The sequence below is a fragment of the Neocloeon triangulifer genome, unplaced genomic scaffold (assembly GCF_031216515.1).
Source record: "Neocloeon triangulifer isolate White Clay Creek 2 clone unplaced genomic scaffold, ASM3121651v1 ptg000012l, whole genome shotgun sequence".
In the NCBI taxonomy this organism is placed as follows: domain Eukaryota; kingdom Metazoa; phylum Arthropoda; class Insecta; order Ephemeroptera; family Baetidae; genus Neocloeon; species Neocloeon triangulifer.
In genome coordinates, this window is record NW_026775554.1 from 10916705 (window position 1) to 10934172 (window position 17468).

The 17468-nt window shown below is 36.4% G+C and overlaps 1 protein-coding gene across 1 annotated transcript in view; it reads right to left on the reverse strand.

The window, feature by feature from the left end:
• The window catches only part of LOC132197883 (uncharacterized), a 72340-nt gene extending 55169 nt beyond the window's left edge, over window positions 1–17171 (reverse strand). The window contains exon 1 of the mRNA XM_059621472.1: window positions 17013–17171. The gene's annotated coding sequence lies outside the window, so the exon portion shown is untranslated. The remainder of the gene's footprint in view (window positions 1–17012) is intronic.
• Window positions 17172–17468: the final 297 nt, after the last annotated feature.

Sequence of the window (17468 nt, forward strand, 5' to 3'; positions counted from 1 at the left end):
TGTTTATGTATCGCGCACGCTGATAACAAAGTGCTCGTCATTACTCGTGCAAGAGAGAGAGAAAGAGAGAGCCAAGTGGCCCAATCTGGGCTTGGATCTCCTCTCTGCCGAGCTTCTGCGCTCTCTTGCACAGAAAGAAAGTGAAACTGCGTGTCGTATACGGCCGCACAAATTGTGCCTTTTATTTTTTACGAGAGAATCAGCAGCGCGCGGAGACGAAAGTAATAAACAACCAGAGAGGCAGAGATATCATTTTTATGCACCTTACTTTTATGCGAGACGAATAAAAAAATAATTTCTTTGATGTCAATATCATTACGAGAGAGGATGTTTTAGAAGCTTTACACGCCCGTTTTGCTTTAGATTCCGCAAAAAATTTATATTCTATCATGAAATTCTAGTTTCATTCTTTGTTCATTTGAAAAAAAAAACAAAGGATTAAATATTATGTAAGAAAATCGTTTTTTTTTCTTCTTGTTGTTGCTTTTCAGGAGTCCTTATTGGCATATTCAAATAAAAGTCTTTTAAAAAATGTGAGCTATTTTTAGCAAATATTGGAAGACATTTGGAAATTTCTATCACACCATTGTTCTAAAAACTTGAATCGATTATGTCTATTAACAATCCTTAAAATATGTACATATATTCTGTACTTGCCTTAATAAAATAACCAACGTAATGTGGAAATTTCTAATTCATATATTTAATTTTCAAAATGTCAAATATTAAATACCTTTAAAAATTTTATTCTGAACTTATACCTGTGGAAAATTTAAATCAACCTACATTTGTTTTTCAAGATATTTTGAAGAATATCAGGAATAAGCAAAACAGGAACAAGACGAAGAGATGAATTTCACTTGTTTTTGTGAAATTCAGCGGATAGGAATCTCCTCACTCGCGGCGCAAACTTTGGCAGAAATTGTATTTTATAATTGAGTCAGGTGAGTTGCTTTTGTTTACATTGTGTCTTCCTTGACTGCTGCCGCTGCAGGAGAAAGAAAAGAAAGTTTTCCCTCTTGCTGGCAGCAGCGCAGCGAACAAAGCCGCTTTGGAAAAAGCGGATTCGAAACTTTTGCAGTTGCCGCGGAAATTTTTGCCGTGCACACCTTCCTCCCTCTTGTATATGCATGGGGCGACCGAGTTGGCTTTCTTACTGCTCTGGGTTAGCAACTCGCGCCGTTTCTGCCGTTTGCGCTCAACAGGTCTAATTAGAGGCGCCGAAATTGCGCTTAATGCCGGCCAAATTACAATTGTGAGCGAAACAACACACGCGCGACACTCGAGGGAGATGTGAGCAGAGCTGCTGCTGCATCATTCCTTGCTCTGCCTCTCAAATTGGATTACTCTCGGACGGGCGCGTGTGTGTTTGTCTTGCGTGTATTTCATATCTCTCGCATGCAAAACTGCCATGCTGGCTTTCCGGCTTACACTCTCCTTTTATCGATCGTCGCCGTTCTAGCCAAAAAATCTGCTCAACTGGGAGCTAAGTGCATTGCAAAGTTCTCGAAACCAAAATTTAATCACCAAGTTTCGCTTATTTGCCAACATTAAAATAAATTAGGTGAGAAGTTGGTGTTTATTGCAAAAAAAAAGCAAAAGAATCAGTTTAGATTTTTACTCAGAATTTTCTTCATGTTGAACTACTCAATATGTGTATTGAAAAAAAATATAAAAAAACATATTAACAAATTAACAACATGACTTATATTAGTTGCAAATAATGTTTATTGATATTAACACAGATTGCATTGCTTGAGAGCAAAATTACTAGAAATTTTTATTATTATTATTGCTTATTTGAATAATAGTAACATTGTAGACAAAGTTAGTTATTATTACAAATTAAAAAAATTAATTTTTGCATGCACAAAAGTTTGTATTTTAAATATTGGTAAGTATGTTATTATTTAAAAAAAAATAATAATTCAATAAATTATTTTATGCAGTTTAAAATTTGATGTGATTTATAAAATATTTTCTTATTTTTAAATAGATTTTGCATAATTATTTTAAATTAGTTTACCAATTATATACAAAAAAACCATCATATCATTAAACATAGTTTTATTATATTAATAAAAATCAATTATCAGGAACCGAAATTGCGTGAACACATATTATCGATTTTGTATGCCAATTTTAAATACAATTATAATAGAAATGTTTGGAAACTTAATAGAGGACAATACTAAACAAGACTAAAATAAAGATTATTGCAGGCTTTATAAAAATGAGTGAACGAAAAATACAATTTTTCTACTTTTTCCTTAAATTTGGGTATCTACAACGATGGAAAGTGAATGTCATTTTATTGCCATTCAATTTTGCATCAGCTTTTGCTTTTTCTTTGCTGCATTTGATCAGCATCAGGTGTGCGAGAGAATGGAAAACAACTGGGTCCGTATCCGTCCATCGGCTGAGAGTTAGTGGATGTTTTGAATCATTTCGCAGAGGTGCAGACAAATAAATAAATAAACAAACAAAGAGAGGAAGATTCGAAAAAGGTCGACGCGCGTGTGTTTGTTTTGATGGCGAATCGAAGCAGCAGCAACGTCTGTGATGAACAATTTATCGTCCTGCGTATCAGCATTGGCATAAAAAAAGCCAGGGCTGACAATAGGACGCAATTCCAGCAGTGGCCGGACGCGTCGGAATCAGAATGGGAAAAAAACTCGCGTATCCATCTCCGCACCACGCTCTTTTTTATTATTTTGGGGCGAAAATTCCTCCAAGGCACCTTCGGTATTTTAATTCCAGCGAGGATTTGGCGGCGGCAAAGCGGCTTAAAAAATGGAGCCGCGAGCACTCGCGGAAATTCTACTCTCCGTTCGCCCGAAAACGGCTGGAGAAGCTTAAAATTTTCACCTTTCAGTGCGTCTGCGAGATACTTCACTGAACCGTTGAGCCAAATCAGCTCTTTTTAACTTTTCAATTGAGCCTGAAAAAAATTGTGGCCCTTCCGAATTATTATCGTTTTCTTCCTCAATTTAGTGCTCTAAAAAAAACCATCTCTCAAATGACTTTTGTTTTTATTTTTAGCATTGAAATAGTTTAAGTCCATTTTGACAAATAGAGAAACAAATTTGTCAAAATAGAAAGTAAAATATGAGGGTTTCTACCATAAATTAGGTGGAAAATTTTACATATTCTAGGCTGCAGTTTGTCATTTTGGCAATTGATGAAAGACTGAAATTAGTTGCCAAGATGAAATATTGCGACCAGGCAGCAGATATAAATCTCAAGAGCATTTTGTTGCCGAGCGTTTCAACAATTATTAATAATCCGGTGCTGTTGCTGCATGAAGTGAATATTATTTTTGGGGTGCAGCCTAATTAAATGTATTTCGGGTGCACTTAGCAGGTCGCGCGAGCGTCCAGCAGCAGAGCTCATTAGACGAATTTAGAACGTCGCCAGACAAAATATGGGCCCACAAAAGAGCCTCTTATTTTCTCATTCTCAGGCGAGCGACCAAAATAAATACATTCTTACGCGCCACTTGTGTGTAGCGAGGTATGAATCGCGCAGCCCTTTCTGCTCTTTCTCTCTTGTCTGTTTATAAATACACACTTAAACGCTCGCAACTTGTGTTATGTGCGAGATGCGCCTCCTATAACTGACTGCGAGCTCTCTTTCAACTCGACCGAGAGAAATATGATGCGCCGCGGTGGATTCGGCAAAATAAATCACTCATCCCTCGTCTTTCTTTGATCTCGCCGCCTCCTTGCTTTGAGTGGGCGGTTCCAAGTGAACCGAAAAATCGTGTGTTGCGAAAATTTGATTATCATTTTTGCTCATCTCTTCAAAGATTTCTGAAAGGAAAACTTTCACCGAGAAAACTTTTTGCAGATTGCCTTTTTAATTTTTATCAAATATTCTACTCTTTTCATCTTTTGAATGGAGAAGAACATTAATACCTCTTAATTAAATTCAATTCTCCGTCGTTCCAGTCTACTGAGTACTTGTTTATAAATTTTTCCTAAATCTCTAGGTTTTCAATTTGCAAAAATTTAGACATTTTGACTTAGATTTTCATAAAAGATAAAGGGGGGAATGAAAGTTTATCTAGAACTCCTTTTTTATAATTTTTTGACATATTATTTTACATTTACATGCATACTTTTATTTTATTTCAATCAAAAGTATTTGTAATCAAATCCAGCCTAATTTTACCTCTGGAAAATTATTTTTCTCTGTAGTTAATTTCGAAGGTAAATAGTAAAAATGAAATACATGCTAACAATAGTTGGTAAAAATTTTTCAATCAAAACTCTTCCTCGCAAACTTTGGAACAAGTGGAATTTTCTGCTTTGCAAGCGCGCAAAGGGGCGGATGGGGATGAGCCGGCCCGGGGCCAAGTCATGCCGGATCGCCGCGTCTTAAATGATAACTCAGTTACACCTGGCCCGAGGCACTGCACCATAATTCGCACACCATCAAAGAAGACCTCTCTCGTCTGCTTCTCCGCGTTTCGGGGCGGGCCGAGCGCGCGGCAAATGTGCACATTTATTTGCCCGTTCATGCCGGGCAAAACTCAAAGGCAACAACAATTTATGTTTGTGGCTTGTGGCTGGCGAGAGGAGCTTCAGAGGGAAAGCATGGTCGGCGAGAGAGAATCTCATTTAATTATTCAGTGCCGGAGTGATGGGCAGCGCTTGGGAACGGCACTGACGAGAGCTATGAGAGAAAAATCTTATGCTGTCCTCCGCAGAAGAGAAGGGGCCGAAATTGCAGGGTTAAGGGACAATGTATTACATGATTCTGAGAAGAAGAATGCTATTGTTTTCTAGTTCTATAGAAAATGCATTTATTTATTAAAATAATTCTTCTCTATTCATATTTTAAAGTACCATTTTGTAAAATTAATTAACAATAATAAGAAAATTAAATTGAATTAAAGATCAGAAATGCAACCACCAAACAAACAAAAGGGTTTATGTTTTATGAGACAAAAATTATATCTTTTATCCATTTTAAAATCTTTTCTTTTCTAATAATTATTTTAATTCAATTTGTTATCTGATCGATGAAATAAAATTATTCAATTTACATTTTATAAATAATCATATTTAATTTAAAAATATTTTTCTTCTTATTTTTAGAATGTTTTTCGACCTTTTCCACCTACAATAAAAAGTTATATGGCCTAGACTCTCCGCGTCGGTGGAGCGAAAAGGAAATCCAACGGCACTTGCACTGCTTTGAGGTCAGATTTGCATAAATGATTGATGCGGCAATAATTCAGGCGGGCGACCGGTGTGTACCGTACAGCACATTACGAGCCAGGAGGGATCCTTTTTTCTTTATTTTCCACGGAGGCTCGCATGTGAAAGTGCAATATTTTACGAGCACCCCTGCTAATTAGGCGGCCGGATCGTAAAAAATTTATTCATCCATCGCCGTAAAAAGTACAAAAATGGTGTCGCACTGCAGGCTAATTATCGCGCCTAATTAATGCACTCACGGCGTGATAGCGCCTGAAAATCACTTTCCGGCCCGTAATTGCCAAACCTAGCTGCTTATCTCTCAGGGACGAGCGAGTATATCCGCCCTTTGAACTCTTTTCTCGCCTCGTCGCCTCTGTCGGATTTTAATTGCATCATTTTTGATGGGCCCTTTTGCAAGTTAATAGTCAAAGGGATGGTAAAAGTGCGTGTCATATTAAACGGGGCCCTTGATGGGAGATTAATTAATTATCAAAGCATGAGATTATTAACTTTTGGCACCATGAATCCTTACAAGATGAATAAAGTAGATTTTAGTTTTCCACGAACGTTCTTATTTCGAGTTCTTAACTATCTAAACTCGTAATTTGTATTTTCAAAAATTAAAAGATAACACAAATTCCCATCAACAATAAATTTATGAAATATATTGAATGTCGAACGAGATTATTATTTTGCGATTTTCCTTTTTATGGTAGATTCAACTGGTCCCCTCCAAAAATCTGAACCTCCCTCACCCTAAAGCTGTTTTGATCATCAGCACCAAATCGCAGTTTTCCTCAGGCTTCTCCCTCTCGAAAAGAATAAACCCCCATTTTTATCGCAGGTCCGCAGAAGTGGCCACGAAATATGATTTTATTTTCCTAGCCCGCCCGTCTGCAGAAGAGGAACGTATTTTTATCATTGTGCTACGAAGGCACGGGGCGGCGAAATTTGATTTTGTGTTGCCGAAAAACTCCCTCGAGACTCTCAACATAAATAAAATTCAATCTGTCAGACCGGCGCAGCAGACACGCGCGCGCCTTGTTCGGAATTCGCCAGATTTGCTTGCCTTTTGTCTCTGCGCGCCGCGAAATCTAATCGCACTTGGGGCACGCACAGACTCTGAAAATTTCCTTTACAACTTGGATGACTTAATTTTTTTCTGAGGAATGTTTTATTTTCCTAAGTTTTTGAAAGGTTGAAGCTACATTTTCCCTTTAACATTTAATTACTTAATTTATTATATATATTATATTTCCATAATTAAAAGTGACTTAAAATTGGCCCATAAAACCCCTGCTTCAAAGTTTTTTAGATTTAAAAACATTTCGATGGCAAAGATGGGAGTTTTTGCAAAAGTTCATTTTAATTTTTATTTTATACAGAAAGAATTAGTTAACAATATTGAAATTAATTAAGAATATTGATTTTTCCGGATTTTTCTTGAAGCCTTCCATGAAATTTAATTTAATATGTTTTTCAGATCAATTAAAGAGCAGTTTAATTCTCAATTCTTATTTTAAGTGTAGTAAAATATTTAAATGTTGCAAAACAATCAATTCAGTTGATTAAATTAGGAAAAATATTAGCACACGATAAAAGGAATAAATAAAAGCAGCATTAAAATTATCGAAAATAAACAGTAATTTTACGTTCGCCCTCAACGAGTAATTTAAGATATGGTTGCCGTCCGTCAACAGTCGTAAAGCCTGCTGATTTAAGTCGGTTGCAAATGAATTCGAATCGATTGACGACGTAAAAAGTCTGATTGTCGGCGAAATCCCAAACAAAGCAGGCGGATATTTAAATATTTATGTGAGGGGTGCGTGAGCGCGGGCGGACGGCGCGAGGGGCCGTGTAGAACGTGCACGACTGGCTGCATAAATAAATACGAAAAAGAGCCGGAACATGGGGTATCGCGTGAATTCGCTGGTGGAAAATAAGTTGGAAGAGCCGCAGAGCCCCCGAAACGTCATTCATTATTGCGCGCGGCTGCCCAAGTGCTATTAATAACCGGCAATTATTGCCGCTCCGTATTGGAAATTCCTCGCTGGCCGGGCGAGTGACTGACACCAACAAATCATTACCACGCCAATCTGTCAGGCTGACACAAGTGCCATTCGCACCTACACACTCGACGCCCAACTTTCATGAGCTAATAACAAAATTCGTTTGCGACCCAAGATGGTACTCTTGAGTTTCAAGTTCAACATTAGAGCAAAAATATTATTTTCTCTGGTAAATGTTCATACCACTCCTGTAAGCTCTCAAAAATAGGAAAAACAGCATTGGCAGTTCAATTACAATAATTAACACCCTATTTTTGTCTGAATTGAAAATTTAAATTTGAAAGGACTCCTACTTTTCGTTAAGAAGATGTTGATAGCCATTTTTCACATATTTTGGGCTACTTTTTTTCGTTAAATAAAATATTTTTATCGTTTAGTGATAAAAATAATTGGCATAATAATTGTCACTCATGAATTCTTCGACCCGCTAGGAAAAAGGAGGCACTTTTAAAAAAAAGTAAAAATGCTTTTAAAATTTGTTTTTATATGTATATAATAAATAAAATAGTTGAAATAAAATTGCAATTAAAAATAATAAACAAATGATTAACGTAACTGATTAATTTTTAAGTTTTAATTAATATAACACATCTAATATTTTATTTTTTATATAAATTCAAATATTTTAACATTTATTATATATTATGTATTTTTTATTACATTTGTTTCCATTTACAAAGAACACTTTAATTTTTTTACACTTTATTTATGTTTCATACTAAGGCAAATGATCTTTGGATTGACTCGTTCAATGTTAATATTTTTCATCTTCTTCAGATAGGTATGTTTATGTATTTTTTCCATGTCATTAATAGGAAATTTTTGTTTATTTGTTGAAGAAGTTAACAATGTAGTTGCGTTGGTTGAATTTAATTTAACTCAGCTCTTCCATGATGAGAAGATTGTGATTTTATTGCTGCTAGGGTTATTACAGACACGTGGTGAAAGCTAGTACACATTTTTTTTCTTAGTTGTATTTGTTGCTGTTTAATTTATTCCTCAATAAAATTTTTATTGGAAATGAAGAAGTCAGGCTTGTCCTCGTTGTTACAACTTTTTCATTTCCATGATCATCTCTCGAGTGTCAACTTCTTCAAACAAATAATTTTAATTGTTAAAATTATTAAAATGGTTTTTTCCTCCATATTTAAAAAAAAAAAAAATGAAAAAAAATTACAGCCACTATTACTCATTTTACAGTTAACTTAAAATTATATAAAACATTTAAAAATTAAACTCGTGAATAGTAGCTGGACAAAAATTTGAAAGAGATTTACATTTTTCTAATAAAATTACGTGCTCATTTGAAAGCTAGCATGCTCGTGAATTAAACTGAGCACCCTCGTAAAATTAAATTTCAATTTGGAGGGTTACGTCGTCGAGAAAGTGTTTTTGGCTGCGTCAGTTGGCAGTAGTTGTGAAACGGAAATTATTTTTGCTGCACAAGACGAGGAAATATATTACGGCGGGATATCGTGAATAATGAAGTGCCATCGCGGGGATAATTGTATAACGTAATCCGGCGGAAAGAAAGCGCACACGAAAGAAGGGGGCGCCCTCTCGCAATCATCGATTCACATTGTGAAATCTTGCGAAGAGATAGAGAGAGGCGCACAAGCATTCGTCTCTCGATGGCGAGAGCGAGTTTGATTGAATTGGGCGTTAATCAGTCGAGTTTGGCCCTGCAAATAAGACCCTCCGTCGGAGGCAGCAGACGCGTTTTGATGCAAATTGGAATGCGATTTCACACTCGGCGAGGCACCGTCATTATCGGCGCCGCGATCCGCTCCCATTTGTTGCCGGATTAACTGCTGCTGCTGCCCCGAAACGTTCATATCGAAATTATTTCGAATTGTTTTCCCTCGCGGTCTGGACGCTTGCGGAGTGACTCGGCAGCTGATTCGCAGAAGAGTGGCTATTTTTATTTGCACCTCCGCGAGAGAGGCGCAAGGCGACAGTAAATCAACGCGCACTCTCGGCAACACCACCACATTTTTCACCCTAATTGTGTCACTCATGCGGCAAACTCGCCGCCACGTGAGTTCACTCTGACCTGCGACCAGCCTCTCCTTTGAACCAGAAAACATAATTAGTTGAAATTTAATTTATTTGTTTAATTCGATTACTTGATTTATAGTATAATAATTATAATCTACCTACTTATTCTTTTAATAAAATGCAGAAGGAAAACAATTTAAAAATGGAACTTTGCGATCATCTTTTGAGAATTTATTTGCTGGTAAAAGCAGTCATTTTATATAATAAAAAAAAATATCAATAGTTTTTGTATGTCTAGTAATAAAATCAAATTCGGCTTTAAAAATATTAACATTTACTAATTTTGCTAATTTTTAAAATAAAAAAACATGAATAATTAAATATTAAAAAAAATTATTATTTATTAAATAATAAAGGTAAAACAATATTTTGTAAAATCTAATTTTAGCTTTTAAAGTATAAAATTTCTAGTGTTAAAGGCTTTTGCTTGAGTTCTAATTAATAAGAATGAATGTATTTTATTATTTTTTTATTATTTACTGCATTATTTCCGAAAGTAGCGCACTCTTGTGATACGCATACTCCTCATTATCAGCGAATTCTGCATCATCTTCATCTAGCTCTCTTTCCAATTCCAATTCAAGAGCCATCACAGAAAATCTTTTCCGTCAGCAAATTTTTTCACTTCATCTTGCGGCACCAGCTTTATTTTGGTCGAGTCGGTTGGTTTTCTTGACTGATTTTACGGCCGCGCGTGTAAAATATTTTACGGCGGCGTCGTCGTAAAGTGCGAATTTTAATTTGATCAACTGCGAAACAACAAGGTCGGATCGTGGCCCCCGGAGGTGAAGTCTGTCAAAAAATTAATTGCGCCCGGATTACCCAGGCACAAGTGCAAACCAAGTTACCCGTTTTTTAATTAGCCGGTGGATCAGGTACGCTAAAATTAATGATTCGGCACTAAATTTTGTATGTGCGCCAGAGGCATTAATTCCATCAGAGGAGCTGGATTGTAAAACCTAGAAAGATGAAAACGTAGAGACCTAAGATTCAGGGCACTCGCGGGAATACATGATTAACAATGAAAGGTGAAATTTTTACAAAAGAAGTTAAAAGATTAGAAAAAAATAAATTCATAAATATTTCATTTACAATTTCCAAGAAATAAAAAAATACAAAAAATTTTTAAGTCGAAGTGTCCAGATAGGTGATATTTAAAAAAATTAATTATTTAATATTTAAATCAATTTAATGCATTTAATTTTAATGACACTTTTTGTTTCATTAGGTAAGTGTGAAAATTATAAATTTGGACAGTATTATTCGTCACGGTCAAATAGCCTAAATGATATCATTAGAACTTAAAATTATAATATTATAATAGTGATATGAATATTAATAGTTCTGGTTTCAAGATCTCACTTCGGACGCCTGATGGAGATATTTAAAGCAATCCGCTCGACACACATGCCGTCCCGGTTGCATAACAGCTGAAAATGAAAAAGCACCCATAATAAACACAAGCGCAATTAATTTGGAACTGATTTGGGTTCTACCTTGTTTCTCGCAACCGGTGGCGTGCAATGAATAATTGATGGCTGAATAATAATTAGCGCGGCCGATCTGCACGGATCAAGCCCATAATAATTCGTCATTTCGTTCGCGATTAATCGCCAATGATCAGCGAATGTGTGGGCGCGACGCGATAAATCACGTTGGAATTATTCAACAGGCGCATGTAGAAAAAAGCCACGGAGCTTGAAATTTAGGGGATGCATCTGCTTTAATGACAAACGGGCCCACCACAGCAGATACGTGACAATTCCTGCTGCTGAATTTTTCATCGCTTTTTTGCCAGAGCAACGCTCATGATATAATGCACCCCTGCGCACCATAAGGCGAGCCGCTCTCTTCTTGTGTTATTTTATTACGCGCTCTGGCTGAATTACCGCTTAGGAATGGACTATTTTTGGATTCCTTTCTCTCTAAAAAAGTATAAAGTGAGGTGTGACCTTAGGAATCTTGCCGGTATAATATATTTAAATATAAAAATTTTATGGTTTTTTTCCAAAGTTGAAAACTTAATTTTTTGACACCTAAATACGTCACCCTATATACCAAGCCCAATTACAAAATAAAATATATATATAATATAAATAATAAATTTAAAGGAACTCCCTTTTGGTTTTAAATTTTTATAATTTTAGATGATTGAACGACTTTATATGATTAAAAAAATAACCATATGTAATTTAAAAAAAAGTTAAAATTTTTAATATGTATAAAACTTTATTTTACTTTAAAACTAAATTAACTTTAAACCTTTTGTAACCTCGTGTCTAACTTAACAATGTCAATTTCCTACCCACAATGTGTGTTCAAATTTGCACTTTGCTCCAGCAAATAGAGGTGATCTACAATTTAAAACAGTCGCAACGAGTTGGCCATTGCAAACGGCAGTCGTTTTCTCTCTTGCTCTCGTTCACGGCAAAATAGGTCAGTGGTTTCACGTACAGAGCCGCAGGATGAGAGTGAAATGGTGCGGACACTTTGCCCGTCTTCAAATTCATGCTCTCCAATTTAATTAAACTCCAGCTCCGGCGGCGAAATTGACCCGTTTTCTCAAACCTTTTTGTGGAAAGTGAAAATTTTCCGTTTGAATTGTGTCACCAAGAGACAGAGCTTCATTTTCACTCACGTCCTCGTTCAGATTCGATCTTCGAGGCGGACTGACTGCTGCATCCTTCACTTTTGACAGATGCAAATTATTTTTCTCTTTCGTCACGACTCACGACGTGTTTTATATTTTCAAAGAATTCCCCCAAAAAATACGGGCCGAGAGCGATTTTTTATTTCTGGCCCGCCACCAACTGTTCAAATAAATTCTCTTTTATTGTTCCAGCCAGTTGGGGTTTATTTTGCGACGCGGCCGTAGTGAGTGAAGAGAATGCGACGGCCTCTTGAAAACGGGTGAAATTTCACGCGGCCAATCCAAGAGCTCAAAACAAATCCTAGAAATTTGTTCTGCGCTCAGTTTTATTAAAATATAGGGGACGTTTATGCTTCCTGGCACACGATGCGTTGATCCAATTTTTATTTTCATCCTCAGTTTAGAATCACGAGCCAATTCTTAACAGAAGCATGAGTTTCACTTGTTTCTAGAACTCCCGAGGTCCGACTAAAATGTAAAATAAAAAATAACTTTTCTAATATACTAGTGTTAAAATTCACTAGAAAAATTATTATTCAAACCAAGATACATAAAAAAATCCGTTCCGACGGTTCCACATAAAAACAAACAAAGCTATTTTCGCTTATTGGGCACATTTGCATGGTCATAAATATTTTGAAGGAGAACCGTAGAATGGAAACGGAAACCTTTCCACCGGTGTGTGCGCCGGAGGAATGCGAAAAAAGTAGTTCGCCGCCACATTTGGGCTACTCTGGAGATAAAGGTGCGAAGGGCCTTTTGTGGCTGCCGCCTGGCTTGTATTTTATTTTTGCCACAGATAGGACGGCCTTAAATATTTTATTTATTATGCTCCATTTGCGATCAATACCGCCGCGTATGTACCCATTATATACGTGGGGTGTACATGCATGCCGGAGAAGAGAGCACAGATCTCTTCTCTTCTCTCTCTTGCAGCGCGCCGAGGCCCCATTATATTGTTCGCCTCGCAAAAAATGCATTGCTGAATATTTTGCTCGCCAAAATGAATGGGTGCATTAATTTTATCTCGCATCAAAGGCGCCATCAATTTTGACACCATCATGCATGCGAAAGAGATTAATGAATTCGATGGCCTCTCGCTCTTGACGACGCGGAGGGACCGTAAAAATTTTGGTCCGCCGCTCAACAGCCACGCTATAATATACGCGCGTTTTTATTTTTCACGCAGGATGTTTTAAAATTCAGACGGGCATTTTCATGCATGAGTGGCTGGTAAAGGTGTGGATGATGATATGGAATATCACAGTGGCCCATTAAAAGGCTTAAAACGGCATATAGGTAGGTCACAAGCAACTTTAGAGCTGAAAATTTTATCATTTTTTATTGCTTTCATATTATACATTTTTTATCACTTACAGAAGTTAAAACTATTTTTTGATATATTATGTTAAATTCTCTGCCGTTTCTTAGAGATTTAGTTGCAAGTGAAATTTATAAAGTTTACCACAAGGCAATCTCCGCCCAGATCGTACAAATTTAAAATACATAATTAATACTCTTGGAGGTTCCATAAATTTCATTTGAAAACAATTTTGCTTTTTAACTCGAGAAATAAAAATTGTGCTAATTTTTAGCTGTTTATTGATTGGGAATTCTAAACGACTAATCAAAGAATTTTTAATCATGTTTTGCACCTACAATTAAATGAAAAAATTAGATACTTTAAGGAAATTTAAATTACTTTTCGATGCATTTCAAGTTTTTATCAACTATCATTCAGCAGCTTCAACAATTGAATTAGATAATTTTTACCGCATTTTCCCCATTCTGTTCTCCGGCTTTAGTATTCCTGATTTATTGCAATTCCAGCAATCTTTTAGAGTAAAATAATAAATAGTGATATAATATGTAAGTAAAATAAAAACTAATATAAATAAATTGAACAATGTATTAGACAAGTGCATCTTTTTAATTTTATTTATTTGAGGATTTTTCGGAACAATAGCCTATTTTACTGCGATTGTTCATTTGATGAAATAACAAGAAATAAACAAAAGATTTCCTTGTTCAGTTTGACCGTAGTTTTCTGAGCTAGTCCACGATTTTTCACAAACTTTCGCAATCGAAGGAAAGAAAGTGCGCTAAATAAATCACCACGGCGCACTTTCAAACTCCCCGAGCAGACTCATTGCGCAATTCGGAAAGGGGCCTCTAGTAACTAAAACGCAATTTTTCAGCCGGCGCAAACAGCCATTTCGCCAACAAGAATATAACGCGCGGCGTTTATTTTGAGTTATTGCATTGTGCCCGAGAGCGCCGGCTCTTCCCGGCATTCTTTCATATTTCACTACTTCTCCTTCGTGTGGTCATTAGGCCGAGAGAGCGGATAAAAAAAGCCTGTGTGTGTTTATATATTGGACGAGAGGACGGGCGTGTTTTTGGCGTTTCTCGGCAATAAAGGCAAAAAGTATAAAAGCTCTCGTCATTGTCTTTGCTGGGCATTATTTTGTCGCAGCACCATCGCCGCTGACAAATTACAAATCCCGCGTCAGTGTCTCTCTCTCTCGCCGACGACGTCCGCCGGTCACACCCCTGATGGCCACTTAACACCCCTGACATCCCGAAGCTGCATAATTGTCGCGGTTACATACGCATTGCATCCGAGGCGTTTGCATTAATTTGTCGGGCGCAGGCACTGCTGCGATGGATTTATCACAGCCGCACCGGCCAGTCCGAGTGGCAACCGCACCACTGACCACTTTGATTGGCACACTTTTTGCAGGCACCTGTCCAATTAGAAAATGCAACTTCCTAATGCAGATGTAATTTACTCAACTTCAAATCCAATATACCATGGAAAAAAATTGTTAAGAAATAATCATTAAAACTCGCCAATTATTGTTTCTAAAATATACAATATAATAATTTTATTGCTATTTTGCCATTGTTCAGACGTTTCTAGCTCATGCCTTAAACAATAGATATTATGCTTTTCTCGCGAGTTATTTTGCAATTTGAGCTGATTTCTTGTGATTTAGGCAGATAGAAAATGGTAAGCATGACGGCATTTCCACATATCTATTGGGAAAAGCTTAAGGCAATATTTTAATGGTAAAAAAATTATTTTTACATATAGTTAAGTTTTTAAATAATTAAGTGTTTACATAATTATATTATTATTATTTTTTTATTTACCAGATTTACCAGATCTTATAATATGATTATTTATATAAAATATTATTATAATTTTCAGAAATAATGTTTTTAATCCCTGTGTATGGCATCGCATAACTCAGTATACAAATTTTAATTATGATCAGCGCACCAAAATTTTATATAAATTTGTTCAGGGGACACGAAGATCTATGAAATAATCATGAAATGTGATAATAATTCCTAATTTTGTTTAACATGTTTGATGCAGGTGTAATAATTTTATAGATATGATATTGATTAATAACTTAACAGCTACGTAATGGAGTAAAAACTCCAGTTTAAAAAAAGTAATCTGTTCCCACTGCTGAAATTAGAAGCTATTAATTCTTAACGTTATTTGTAGAATATTTCAGTTTTTCATTTTATTATATCAAGCGTAATTTACGCTCACTGCGGTCTTCAGCCAAAAAAGCTCACTTTCCCGCAGAAACAAAGCGCACGATAAACATCAATCAGCCGAGAGAGGAATTTAAAATAGCCGATATTTCAAAGAGACACGTCTTTTGTTGTTTTATATTCCTTTGCTCGGACCGATCGCGCGGCGGTGTGTTATGATCTCTGCCACTTGGCGAGGGCGCGAGAAGAAAAAGACCGGCTGTGCGATGGAGACGAGAGAAAAATTTGTTTCAAAGTCTCGCACAGTGTAAAAATGTAATTTCGCTCCACCGTCTTCTTCTGAAATCGATTTGCATTGAAATTAATTAATTTGCATTTGCAAATGATGGGAGACAACGAACCTTGGTAGTTGGTTCAAGAGATGATGACACGGCGTGCAAGATTTATTACAAATGTCTTCAACCCGGCCTTTGTCTCCTTATCAAATTCACCCCGGGGCAAAAAGCGTCGTCATCATCAACCCCTTTACAACAGGTTCCTCTTTCTCCGCCCCACAAATCTGATCCGATAACTTTGAGGTAATTATGGCAAGAAAATCGATTACAAATTTCTTAATTTCTTTTCAAAAAGTTTACCTCAAAACTGAATTGTAGTTAATATAGAAATTTTATTTTATTTTTAGAATCTATATCAGACAATATTTACATCATTTTTTTTTCAACCAATCAAAAAAAAGTAAGCCCGGATTTTTTAAGATTTTTGTAGAGAGACAAGTCTTTTAAGACTTTTTAACATTTTTCATTATTTTATTTATTTCAAATGCAGCTTGGTCCTAAATCCTAAATTTAATTAATTCTGACCTAACTTCCTTTTGTAGAATTCCTTAAAATTCAAACTGAAAAAAAGTCATGTTGATGATCAAAGTTGGCATAAGTAAACTCACTACAAAATGGCAAGTACATTAAATTAGAACAAAATCAGGAAATCAGACAATTTTAGAATTTAAATTAAAAACGATTGATATTTGAAAAATACTAATAGTGGAAATAAAATTAATGTAAAATTTGATATAATTACATTTTAAATTCTTAACTCGAGTAAATGACTTAAAATTAACCAGAAATTGGCATTAAAGAGTTTTTTAACTGTATAATAATACTTATAATTTTCAACAACTTTTTATAAGCAGTTTGTAAACGGACACGCTGGAAATGAGCCATATAAAATCTGAAGCATCTATTTTTAGATTCTTCCTTGCTTCTTTTATTTCCAACGTGATTTATTTTAACAAGAACATTAATTTAAACTCGGAACCTGTTTAAAAATCTAAATTCGGTTCAATTCAAACAATCGCAATCCGTTGACGCGGTTGTGTTAAAAGTTTGTTTTTGCCAAGTACTGGTTCATTTGCATCTCGGACGGACAGAATTGCGTGAAGCGAAAGAAGACAATGGTGTGATTCACCTGGCGGGTGGTGAGTCAGTGGCGAGAAAATAGCAGACAACGCAGACATACCTGTTAGCTGCTGCGCGAGTGAAGAGCGGAGTCTCGTGCTTGTCGGAGCGGCGCGCCGGCGAGAGAGGTGCTCCTTGTCAGGGGGTGAGTGTCGCACTGACACACCAAACGCACCCTCGGCGCCCGGAGGGGTGGCCTCGACGACCGCAGCGCCGCCGCTCCCCACCCAGCCGCGCGCATTCCGGTGCTCTCGTTGGTGAGCGCACGCCCCATTGTTGAGAGCACCACCTTGATGGCCAACAATCTTGACGCCAATTTGCGAATTCGGCTCTTGCCTTGTTCTGGAGCGGCCGGCCTAACCCCGACGGGCAACACCTAGAACATAATGTGCCATCACCGTTTAAAATAAAATGAAAATAAAGTTGCAAATTTGAATTTGAAACTGAAGGTTAATAGTGGCAAGAATACGTTTCTGGCGTCAGTCAATTATTGATAGTAAATGTTGTATCATCATCA